The sequence below is a fragment of the Thunnus maccoyii genome, chromosome 2 (assembly GCF_910596095.1).
Source record: "Thunnus maccoyii chromosome 2, fThuMac1.1, whole genome shotgun sequence".
In the NCBI taxonomy this organism is placed as follows: Eukaryota; Metazoa; Chordata; class Actinopteri; order Scombriformes; family Scombridae; genus Thunnus; species Thunnus maccoyii.
The window spans coordinates 22,003,630-22,017,278 of NC_056534.1; the positions used below are offsets into that span (position 1 = coordinate 22,003,630).

At 38.2% G+C, this 13,649-nt stretch overlaps 1 protein-coding gene across 6 annotated transcripts in view; it reads right to left on the reverse strand.

Annotated features, from left to right (window-relative positions):
- Nucleotides 1-13,649, reverse strand: part of tenm3 (teneurin transmembrane protein 3) — a 369,694-nt gene that overhangs the window by 256,843 nt on the left and 99,202 nt on the right. The window contains exon 4 of one of the 6 annotated variants that reach the window (XM_042397889.1): nucleotides 3,934-4,039. The exons of the other annotated variants lie outside the window; for them this stretch is intronic. The gene's annotated coding sequence lies outside the window, so the exon portion shown is untranslated. The remainder of the gene's footprint in view (nucleotides 1-3,933; nucleotides 4,040-13,649) is intronic. 6 annotated transcript variants of the gene reach the window in all.

The window sequence follows — 13,649 nt, forward strand, 5'->3', positions numbered from 1 at the left end:
TTTAATTGTGCCATCTGGCATTTAATGTATGTAAACAAAAGCAGAGCAGCAGCATCCTCCTCTCCCCATAGAAAGATTCTGTTATGGCTGCTGCTCCCATCACTCTCTGCTTATACGCCTACAGAAAATCATCTCTAGTCCTCTTCACAGCAAATGTGCTGAACTGCCCTATGGTTGCATCATTATGCAGTATTTCAAGCAGTATTATTTTCTTAATAGTCTGATTTTGTTTTTCTTGTATATTTATGTATATATATATATTACTTAGGTAAAGGTAATCAATTAGCCTAATAGGTTTTTTCCCTCTCCCTGCGCATTGATTTTTTTCCGGTTGTTTGTATGTATTTGTTTGATTTCAACCTGTGCAAATAAATCAACTCAAACTCAAAGTAAATGAAAACTGGCAAAAAGAGACAATTGATTAATTGTTTAGGTCATTTATCAAGTAAACCTGTTAAACATTCTCTGTTGGTAACAACTTAAATGTGAAGATTAGCTGCTCTTTTCTGTTTTATATTCATGTAAATTGAATATCTTTGTAATAAAATAATGTGTGTCCTAAATTAAAGTGGATTAATCGTATTGGGCTCTAAGATTGTTTATTTTCTGTGCCTTCAGTTCGGATTTGAGTGGGTATGTCTGCTCCTGCTACTTTGTCTGTACTGGCACATCACACCAGACACGCTGGTTTTGAACTGCCCGTGGAAAGTATTTCTTTCATTTTACAAGCATAGCTACAGTCATCTGACGCTTCCAAAACACGGGTGACCTACACTCAACAATGTACCTGAACACCTCCTGTGTAGGTGCTGTTGTTGCTGCTGCTGCTTATCTGCTAAAAGTGCTGCTAACGCTACGCTTTCTGTCTAGACACATGGTAAGAGTGTCCATTCTTGATTAAAAGCTCTGTTTTCGTTGTCTACTTTTCTCTTTTTAGAGCATTTTTCTCTGACTTGTGTCACGTCTCGTCTCTGGTCTCTCTTGACATGCAGGAGTCAGTCGGCAGAGCCTTGAAGCTCCGCCCTACCCCTGCACAGAGTGGAGTAGATCGCTAATCACTGGTTTATTCTAAGTTTATTAATATTAAAAGTATCGTGTGTCCAAATTGCACCGAATTCGACACAGCGCTCCCTTTGTTCCCCAGCCATACACTCGCCAAGTGTGGAGTCAATCGGATTCAAGATACGCGAAGGACACACATACATCGAGACATACATACAGAGATCCCTTCCTATAGTAGAGAGATTTTCTGGCATTTTACAGACTAAATAATTAATAACTAATAAAAGAACAAATCAACAGATTCATTAAGATAATTGTTGCCCTCAGTCACACCATTAAAGTAAGAGCAAACAGCAAACATACATACAGTCAGTTGTGGAACACATCCGTTTGTTATTTGTGGAAAAAATACATAAATTGCACAAGTACAGCAGTCCGTGACATCAGCCTGACAAGAGGAATCTATACATTAGCTTCATATTTCCACATTTTAGCCTTCACACAGAATTTCTTAGGGGCAGTTTGAGAGGCTGGCTGGTTTTTATGCTGCTCTTTATGCAGAGTTAGAGGTAATGAAGTAGAATTGATCCTGGTAAGCTGAGGGGATGGATCCACAGGCTGTCAGCACTTCTTTGAGTCATGTGTACCTCTCTGAATACACATAAAGTCACCAGCTGCTGTCAGCGGGGAGTTACAGAGATTAGCATGAGCCTTAGTATGAAGGACAATATACTGTATCACCTGTTTTCAGCTTGAATATAAAAATATCAGTGTTGGCCTTCAAAATTGGTCTTGCTTAAATTTTTTGAGAGATAGACAGACGGAAAAGAGAGTGAGGGTGAACAACAGTTACAGCTAGATTTCTGTTTTTGTGACCACACAAAAACCCAAAGGTTTTCAGAGAAAAAAAAGGTAGACACAGGCCGAGGATAAACTGTCTACATGAAGGTTGGAAAGAGACTGACAACACAACTTGTAAAAGACAGGTGTGATAAAAAGGTGCGGCAATATTACCGTATGTTTGACTTTCATCACAATAGATCATATTTAACCGAATACTGAATTTGACAAAAAAGGTAAAAAAACAAAAACAAGGAACAGGTCTGAGCAAGGAGAGATTCAGTTAAAGAGAGGTTGAGCAAGGCTGAGAGAGAGAGAGAGAGAGAGAGAGAGAGAGAGAGAGAGAGAGAGAGAGGGTGGAGGAGGAGCAAAGACCGCCAGTAGTGGTCAGACAGCTTTATAAGATGTCAACTTAATCTGAGACACTGAGCCTTAAATCCCCTACCTTCTGGACCTGCCAGTGTGTATGTGTGTGTGTGAGAGTTATTAATGTGTATGAATGATTGTGTGGTTGTGTTGTGATACACGTTGCTGTCCGAGTGCTTGGTTTGTGTATTTTATTCTATTTTATTATTATCTAAATCTTGTACAGATCAAAGTGAATGTCATCATGTCTAATCTCATCTTTAATGAGTGCAATAAAGCTGTTGTGTTAAAGTAGTTATGATCATAATCATTCATTAACCATACCTGCTTATTTATATTCAGGGTAATGAGTCTATGCTTAAGGTACGTAGGGGTTGAATCCCAGAGCCTTTAGACCGCAGGAGGAACCGTGAGAACATGACAAGAACACGCAAAGTATAAAGAAAACGCTCACCATGGAGCCGCTATGCTGCCAAGTGCTAATAAGATACATGATATGCTGATCTGCATTGGGCTGGATAATCATGGTGTGCCATGCCGTGAGCAAGGGCCTGTCGGTGGGGGGCCCCTGAATGATTCAGAGGAACAGGAGGTACTGTATATATTTATTCTCTAAGAGCTCGTATTAAGCATTTTGTTTCTTCTTACAAACCAAACCCCAACAACAAAAGTACTGCATAATGTAGGAATTCATGTTGATTGGAGTTTTGTTTCACACCTTTAATAATATACACAGTAAGAAAGGACAGATAGGATACAACTTTAATAAAAGACTGTATTTTCTTCCTGGTCTTTGTAAAACAGAAAATTAAACTAATGGATGAAGTGTAGCACTCAGGGATATGAAGGTGTACTTACTCCATTCAGGAAGGTGGATTAGTAAAATGGAAATAAAGTGTACTACTGTTATTATTGAAATAAATAGCGTCTCTCTCTCTCTGTCTCTATGCCACCGTGGTGCTGAAATACACACAACAGCAACTACTTTTCAACTGTTTTCTTATTCTTATTATTAATAAGAATGATGATGAATAAAAGCTGAAACAAGTGCTTTATAAATGGTGTATCGGCCGTTTCTGAAGAACAGAAAATTGATCAGTTGACCTCGTGAGATGCAGCTTATTTAAAATAGGAACAATCCCATTTTTGTCCTGTGTGCAAACCTAAAAAGCACGTTTTACTACTATTTACTTTTTACTATTTATGTTTGTTTTGTTCACATCACAGCAGCTGCTCTGGCTGTATACGACGTTTCAGTGGAAACTTCGAGTTAGAAATAGATTCTCAGCTTTGGAAACTGTGTCCAGTTTGTTCATTTATCAATGGCACAGGTCAAAAATACAAATCAGAGTGATCAACATGTATATCACATTAAACTGCTGAAGGATGATTATTTGTGTATATTAAAGTGTGAATTCTGTGATAAGTGTGTTTCAGTGTGTGTGTGTTTTATGAGCGACGGAGTGTGAGGATACTGTGTGTGTGTGTTTGTGGATAAGCTCTGTGTACACAAAGGAGCTGGAGGTTTGAGGAGGCGTATTTTTTTCTAACATCTATCATGCTGCCGCTGCCTCTGTTAATCACTCCTCTATTCAGTTTTATATTCTCCCAACTGCCCAGCTTCAAGGGCTCCCAAGAATACACACATTATATGCTCTGTGACATCCCTCCCTCTTTTTTTCTTTTCAAACTCTCCCTCTATATTTTATTCATATCTCATCTCACTCTGTTTCCTGTCTCTTTTCACACATCATGACTGACGACTGGAAACTGGAAAGTCACAAACAGACAAATGTCTTTAACAGCAAGGTCTTCAGTACATCACCAAATTCTGTAAGGAATGGACAGAAAATACACATAAATTAATTTAAGAATACAAGAATTTAATTTACATTTCTTTGATACTATTGAGGTTTAGAAGGTGACAGTTTGCTAATGCCATTGGCTGACATACCCATGATTTTATTTTTACACTAATAATTCTACTTCTTCTATTTTAGTCAGTCAGGATATCATGCCAAAAAACAACAGCTCAACATCTGGCTGAGAGACGTGAATTTGAACACAGGAAGATGCTGAAAAACAGGTGCATAGCAACTTCCTGATATCCCCAAGAAAGTCCTTTGCAACAGGTGAAGCATCCGCTGCGACTCTTGTTGGAATAAAATGACTCAGACAAGTACTGTGAATTATTCAATCAACTTCTCTCTGTTGAGGAGGCTCTTGTGGAGTGCTCCAATTGAGTAGCTCCTCAACTTTGAGGGAGAAGCTGTTGTTCTAGATACATTCTTAGTCATTCTAATCAATAGGCAATGCAATTTAAACCAAATATCTCAAGTCTTTTGTCACAGCCTGGATGTAACAGCTGTCTCCAGCTCACTGCTTGCCATTTCACCCTTCATTCCTCTCCTTCTGACTGGAGACAGCATATTTAGTTGGTAATGCTCTGTGCTGATGGGATGTCAACTGGGATGTAGTGTCTGAATGCTACAGGTCATGCTTACTGCTGTCCCTTCTGGGGAAGAAACTGTTATTCTTTTTAAGTAAAGCAAGGTCACTTTCTCTTGAGGCAGAAAGGACTAGTTGACCTCAGCTAACTTAAGTTGCAACTTACCCACATTGGTGTCTTCAGTTTTTACTTTTTTCTAGCTGTAGCTGTTGTACTTGATATTACAAGTACTACAACTAAATCAACTTTGCATCATCTTGCTGGTGAAAAAACAGAAAAGTTTACCATATAACTGAAGTAATCTCCACTTTGTTCCTTTCCCTTTCCAAAATAGCTGCAGTCTTCTTTACTTTGATTTGATTTTTTGATGCATGATGCAGTTTTACAGATGTACCCATTTGCCTTTGTAAAAAAATTATTTTGTTTACTTCTGAAAAGAATGTTCAACTCTCAAGCGGCATGACTCTAAGGATGGCAATGTTGGTCTGTCTATCTGTTGGTCCACTACTTTGGTCCAGACAGACACATCAACCCAATTATTAGTTGTACAGACATTCATCAGATGATCAAATCCTACCGACTTTGGTAACACCCTCACTTGCAGGTTTTTGTTAACTATTTGATGAATTACTATGAAATTTGGTACAAACATGTATGTCTCCCTAAGGGTGACTTTTATCTAGCACCTTTATGAGGTCAGAATTTTATTTTGTCAAATACTTTGGTTTATATCCCTATTCCTGCAAAACTGACCTGTCAGCCTCAGTTCTACTTTGTGTTTTATGATAATTAGCGAATGTTAGCATGCTAATGCTCTAAACTAAGATGGCAAAATGGTGACCATTACCTTCCAGACATCAGCATAGTTACATTGTCATTGTGAAGATGACATTAGTATTTAGCCTGACACAGCTGCTTGCATGGCTGTCAGTCCTGTGTGATAAAATATCTCTTCATTTTTGCATTGTTTGGCTCTACACATTCCTCAATAGGTCTCCTGGTGTTGCCACATGAGATCAACTACATTCTTTACAAAAAATATGAGCTTACAAAAAATGGGCCACACCACACAAGACATGAGTGTGACCACTGTTTTCTTATATTTGGAAGTTTCCCGTTTTCAATTGAGGCAAGTACTGTACAACTCTGCATGGAAAAAGGCAAAAGAAAGTGAGAGATACTGAGAGCAGAGGAATAATGAAGGGGAACAGCAAGAGTAATATAAATAGAATCAGGGAAAAGAGAGATGATGAAAAGAGTCAAAGTTCAAAACACAAGACAAGTTGCAAAGAGGATATAGAGGATACAATGTGAAGGAGGATGATGAGAGACTTTATAAAGGACAGACAGGACAAAGAGAGTAAACAGACCGAGAAAAAGTGAACCATACACCATAAAAGCATTGTGGGAATTTTTCTATTTTCAATAGATGGAATCTACAGTATGTTATGAACAAGTCCAATGCAAGCCAGACAAATACATGTTTTTAAATGAAAAACAAGGAAACAATAATGACATTAAGCGCTTAGATGAAAGAAGTGTCTGGTTGAAAAAAGAAAGGAGAAGAATGAGAGGGAGAGCAGAACTAGAGAGAGGGGACAGACGGAGCAGGGGAGGAGAGGAAAGAAAGATGAGTTAAAGCAACGATCAGTTTGCTGTTGTTTTTTCTGTTAATAAGTGAATTAACAGAGCCTGATCAGGTGCTTCATCAATAATTAAATTGTTAATTAAAAAAACTGTGCTTCAATGAACAATGAAGAAAAGCTAATAGGGATTAAAGACCCAGTTCAGGATTCCTCTTTATTTGAGTATATCAATTAACCTTTAACTGCTGTCAGCTAAAAACCTTGTGGCTTTTGATTATTTACTCATCACCTTTGATTTGCATATTTTTTCAAGTAATATTCCATTAGTCTCAAAACCATGAAGCACATTCACATGCTCCTGCATTGTTATTTCAAAGACACAAGACTATTCATGGTGATAGGCTAGAGTGTTTATTTTTTCTATTTATTTATTTATGTCCTTATTTATCCTGTGACTCAGGAGGTAGAGCGGGTCGTCCACTAATCAGAAGATCGGCACTTTGATTCCCGGCTCCTCCAGTCTGCATATCAAAGTGTCCTTGGGGCAAGATACTGAACCCCAAATTGCTCCTGATGGATCAAAACATTGAAGGAGGGGAGGACAGAGTCTGGAGACAATATTTAAGTTCAGCTTAGACATATGTATGTTGAATTGAATGGGCTTAAATCTGACACACACACCCCTTCCTTACCCCACTGTTGACTATAAAACAGGACAGAAAAGTCATAAAAAGATCTTACAAATCTTCCTGAAGTGTCGCCCTGAGTTATTCACTCTGTAAAGACTGCTGTAGAGTATATACACATGAATGATAGTAACACTAATATATGTAAACTCTCAGTGCTGTGCCTTCGATTCATTGTGTGCCTACAGGTAGAAATGAAATCCAGGTATATATGGAGCAAGAGACGTTTCTGGGGAACACTAAAAGTAGAAATAATTCTACTGAATCTAATTAAGCTGTAAAGGTGATGAATGTGAACCAGCAGAAGAGAATGTGTCTGCATCAACTCTAACCAGAGGCTTATAACTTATGTTATTTGTTATTCATATTCAACAAATTACTGTACAGAAAACATTGTTCAAATCATTCACACTGACTGATACCAGTGCACACACTGACAGTCTGTTAGGGCAAAACAGAGCACTTCATGTATTATGACGAGGTAAACAGCCAAAAACAACATCCAGGCATTGCCTGACAGTGAATAATGCACAGTTTTTCCTTGTTGAAGGGTCAGAGCCCATCATCTAAATGTGGTAGACAAAGAAAAGAAAGTCAATTTAGAGACAGGAGCTTTCTGTAGAATGCTGAATATATTAGATGCAAGACAGCAACATTGTCTGTAGCTTAGCTCTGACTTGTCTAAGGTCACTTTAAACTGCCAATGACACGACCACAAATCTGCTCAACCCCCTGCAAACCAAGGAGATACACACACACACACACACACACAGACACACACACACAGACAGACACACGTATATATATATACATGAGAAAAAGACAAAAAACATATACGTAATGAATTATGCTACTTTTGCTGCTACTTCTTTACTTGATATAAGCATAGAGTTCTACAGGAAAGATGGTTCACAAAAATCACCCAACTAAAATGAAATAAAATAAAAACATGTAAAATGTTTTCTAGCCATAAAGAGGTTTACAGATGCAATATTTGCTGCTCAACCAAACAAACAAAAGAAAAAAGAAATGTTTGTGGTATTCAGAGCACTTATCAGCAATGTGTCTTTCACAGTTTTCATTGTCTTATTTTGTAGGTAGGAATATAGAAATACTGAAAACTGTCCTTAATCAATCTGTGTGATAACAGCATTGTTGAATAGAGATGAAATACTTTTGAAGCCTGACATCAACGAAACTGTGAACAAACTACTGAAAGCTGGTGAAATTGAAAGGGTCTGATTATGTCCCCAAGTTATCAATACATTTTGGCATATTTCTCTAATTTGGAATGTCCCAATTCTCCTACACTTGTTTCAGGTACCAGCTAGGAACTGAACCCAAGGGTGCTGCTGGTGCACTATATCCACACAATTGTTTTATGTTAATCACCCATAATGTTATCACCAGATGACTGCTAATCGTTTCATTGCTGTTAGCTTTGTCACAATGATCCTGTTACTTTAAACTGGCAACAGCCTTAAGGGTGTGTGTGTCACTAAGAAGTAAAGCTGTCTCATTGAGGTCACCCTCAAAAGAGCTGTAGGCTACATACGCAAGTCTTGTGCATGCACACATACACAAACACACACACCACACAAGAGGCATCACCATGCATTGCCCAAGAGGCCTTTGGGCAATGCATGTCCCCTGTTGCTTGTTGGGACCATCTGCACACACACACACACACACACACACATATACACAGAGCAGGCCATTTAACTCTAGTGGGCATGCAGTGACTAAGGTTATAATGCAAAAAGAAGATTGACAGTTTCAGCGTAACATTGTATGAAAAATATAATTTGATCAACTGATCTTAAAATGTTGACATTGATATTTCTGAGTCAAAGCTGTTAATAGCAGAGGCTGTCAAAGACGTATGCTAAAGTTTAATATCTCTGAGTTTCACCCTTAAAAAAAATAAATAAATAAACGCTTCAGAGTTGGTTTAGCCTTTACAATTGTTAGTAGTACCTTCCACTCAGAAAACTCCCCATTGCAAGACATACCTCAAGGTCAGATTTATTGTGTACAAAAAGACCCCTCAGAAACATTGTGAGTGCCTCTAACATACAGTACTGTAAGAGACAATTCTCATCCTTTTACTTCTGAGAAGAAGAAGCGGTATTGCCATGAACATGTTTGTTAAAGAGAAAAACACTTGACCCTCTCTCCATTTCATATCTCTTCCCTTCATTTAAAGTCAGAAACGCTGGATGAATTGGGTTTTACCACTACATTTGAAGGAGATTCTTAAGGAGAAACATCACTTTACATTTTTATAGTTTTCTGTGGTTTTCAAATACTGTCGGTAGTGTCAAGTCAGGTCATAATTTATTTATATAATACAATTCATGCTCAAAGAAAGTCAATTGCTGTTAAGTTCAGTTCATATAAAAGCCTGCAGTTCTCGGGTTTTATACATTAAAGGTGTAGCACCTTTCTAGTCTTCTGACCACACAAAGCACTTTTACACTACAACCCACATTCACCCATTCACACACATTCATACACTGCTGGCAGGCTGTCATGTAAGATACCAACCTGCTCATCAGGAGGATCTAATCATTCACACACCAATGGCGCAATTTTGGGTTCAGTATCTTGTCAAATAACACTTCAACATGTGGAGGAGCCAGGAATTGAACTGCCGACTCACTCTACCTCCTGAGCCACAGCCATAGCACTGTGGAGTGTCAATATTGACTGATAATGCCTGTCCAACAATTGATTTAATTCATACAACACTCACCATTTTCTATTGTATCTTTACCTTGGCACACACATACACACACAAGGTGCACTACGCCTCCAAATGGCTTTTTTGGTTCCACTCATTCTGACCTTGGGTTGTGTCAATGTAACTGTCTTCAATCAATCAAGATAGCAGTGGTTCTACTGTATTCTCACATAACTTTTACTGTATATGGATATATAGATAGACATGTATGAATACTGTACATAGCCATCTGTTCCTCATTTTTATTTTGCTTTTCAAATTAGTGAAACAACACAACTATGGATAGCTACAGCTGTAAATGTCAGTTTGTGTGGTCAAAAACGGTAATGATCTCCTATGGAACAGCCAATGCTTTCAAGTCTACCAAAAGAAAACCAGGTGAAATGATTGTAAGTATCAAACAATTTGTCATGCCACTGCCTGTGGATGTGAATGTTAAGGACAGGAAAATCCTGTGAAGTGACAAAACCGTTTTCCTCTCACGAACAATCCATGACTTACCTAACTAAACTTATTGGCTGAACATGTGGCTATATCCAGCTTTCAGCACTTTAGAGTGTTTTGTCAGCACATCAGTTTTAAATATCCAAGAATAAACACACAGTGAGCTGGTGAGATGAAGAGCTGCTCTTACTGCAGTTTGTGTGAACCAACACAAACTGTATGCAAAAAGGATTTTTGTTTAAGGGCTGATGGCATCCTTGAACACTGAGTCAGTCTAGCCACATGAAATGACCACACCACAAAAGAAAGACAGCCACCATAACACAGAGGCAGCTTCAGGAGATTTGTCAATCAAGTGTAGTAAATAGGACAGAATTTGCACAAACAAAATATATGTTCTTTGAGCATTGGAGGGAAGTGGGTATCACTGAGACATAAAAACGGTTTTCTTTAACTATATGGATTATTAAAAGGAAGTATGCAGTATCAGCTTTCAGCCTGTAGCCTACCTCAGATTTTCTGTCCAGCTGTCCCGGCTGTTCTCATATCGGCAGAATAATCAAATCAAACTTACAAGGCTCATCTGAAATAATCCACCCATTCCTTTTTCTTTATCATTTATTACCCATCCCTCTCCATTTTATCCTCCTTTTTTACCTTGTTTGCTCTGCTGTTTGTCTCATTCCCCCTTCTCTCATTCCTTCCTGCCCATGTCACGCTCTCTCCTCCTTTCTTTTCTTTTCATTTACCTCTCTCTTTCTGTCCCATGTTATCTGACCTGAGTCTCAATGAGTTCACAAGTGCAAATCTGCTTGGATAATCTCTCTCCATCTCCTACCTTTCCCTCTCTCCCACCTAATCCTCCCGCTCTCCTCTCAGATTAAAAAAGAGCGAGGGATGAGAAAAAGAAAGGCAGTTGAAGGGATGGCAGAGAGAAACACAGTAATTTCAACTTTTTTTTTTTTTTTTGCAAAAGAAACAACACTGATCTAATCCATGTAAGTATTTATGAGTGGGGGGTCAGGGTGAGAACAGGGCCAGCCAGAAGCAACACCCCTGGAAGAGGCTGGGTTTTCAGCGTCCAGTTCAAGGACAATCCCACACAGACGGACACATGGCAGGGTTTCCTATATATTGATTGCTGTTGGCCAGCATGCTCAGGTCAATTATAAGTTATCTGAAGGTTTCAAGAGTTTACATTTACGACTTTTTGTATCACTTCTGTACCTGGAATTGGATTTAAGATCAATTCAAAACCCTAAAAGAAAAATTGTCGGTCTTTGTGTGAAGAACTTAAATCATAAATACAGCAATATAAGAAAAAATAAATAAAAGGTAATTGCTGAGGCACTTATTTAAGTATAACTTAACATTAATGCAGAACAGAATACACTGTTACATAACACCCATTCAAATATTAAGTTGAAAGGAAAAAAATCAAAGAGTGTCCCTGTATAATATTATATAATATACCTCTATGATTTAGCAAATTGAAAGTTAAAGCCCTCTGTGACAGTGTCTTTTTTGATACCTCCACTAGGAGTCATCACAGACAGAAATTTCAAAATCCTTCACATATGGGCTTTAAATGAAAATAGGATGGAATAACAGATGAAATAGAAAAAAAGTTTTTTAAAACATTTTCAAACATAAACAGAAGCCAAACAAACAAACAAACAAAAAAAAAAACAGAAGCCAAATAAGATAAAGTATTTTTCCATATACAGTATGGGATATAAAGAAAGCATCCTTATTGCGCGTGGATAGGAGGAGTTCTACCTCCTGAACCACACCACAATCTGTTAAACTATCATTGATGGTAGAGGAAGTGAGAAATGAAAATGAGCATTGTAATTATGACATTCTATCATTAACAACCAAAGCAAGTAATTATTTTGTTACTTTAAACACTTTTTTGGAATGGACCGAAAGTTACAATTCAAACCAAACAAAGTAATTATTGGGCTGTTATTGTGTCTACACATTTCATATTGGTCCTGTAAGTGGAAAAATAGCATTTTCTGCAAATAATGAGTTTATTATACCATCTACATAACAATAGCAGAATGAAGACAACCACTGTAGTCCAGCTGTGTGAGTTTTTTTTATTGAGAGCTTTGAAAAAAGGAACTCAGATTGCCTAAGGGCAGAACTTCCCACAAGCATCTGTTTAGCGACATTAGATGAAATCTGAGGTGGCTGGTGGATACAGTGCTTAACACATAAACAGATACCCTGAGCATTTGGAGTGAGGGATGGAGGGAGGGGTGAAGGTCTAGTGTAGGCGGGGAGGAAGGGAAGGTCAACTCTTGTTAACAATGAGTCAATTGATTCCAAGTTTCAACCTCATCTCAATCCTTCATTTTCCTCTTTCTCCCCCTGTCTTCCATCTTTCCTTTCTTGCAACACTCTCATTTTTGTCTTTCTATTTCTGCTCCTCTCATTGCAATGTCTTTCAATGTTGTATGTCCCAAACACTCAGATGGTCTACAGATGATAGAACATTCTACAGTTAGGTCAAATTTCTCCATCAGTTTCACTCCTCTGCCCAGCTTACTCTCCTGTTATCACCCCACCTCCTCTGTCCAGTTCAGGTAGCAGCTTTCAACCGGCCACACAACAAAGGACTGATTGTGCATTGTGTGCCTGTGTGCGTTTCTCTGTCACTATGTCTTCATACGTCAAGAGATGAATTTGTGGCATGCATGTTTCTCTACATCCTGCTGACACAGCTTTTATGTATGAGCACCTATGATGGTGGTGGGGGTAGGAGGGGCAGCTGTAATGAACATGAACAGACTGCAACCAAGGGAAAAAGAAGACAGGTTCGAGACAGGAGGGAGGAAAAAAGGAGAGTGAAGTGGAAGATAAGGAGATGGCTGAGGCTATACACTTATCCATTATAAAATTAAAAAAGCTGAAAAAAAAGTTAAAAGCAACATTGTGAAATTTTAAAAGTTATGTTAAAGCTGTGAAACATAACCAAAAAAACAGGATTTGTCAGACTGGCAACTCAGCTAAAGTCAGTATATGGTCCATTATCAGATTTGAACAAAAAACAACATCTAGCAGTTCTCTCAGTGTCACTGAAATAAACACCTGATTCATAAATGGGATTATTTAGAGGAGATTACAGGATCCCGTAAACTGTGTTATTATATTATTGAGACAGAAAGAGAGACAGATGCTACACAGTATTACCATCACCCGGTCACAGTAACTGGAGTACAGCACACACAATGAACAAAATGGGCCAAAATTACAGTATTACAGAAAGGTTGATCACTGAGAAAGAGGAGCCTGAAAATTAGAGGAGAGAATACATAAAAGAAGCAGAGCAAGACAAAGGCGTCAGGAAAGAGTTGGATTCAGTTACCTATCTAGAAGCCATGCCCAGTGGCGTAGTTAGTGGTCACGAAAATAAATAAAAATATAAAAGGAACACATGGTGCTCTGTACTGTAAGATGACACATGGACATCATTGCCAGGCATTTTAAACATTGTTTTCAGTTTTCAGAATTTTTCAGTTAGT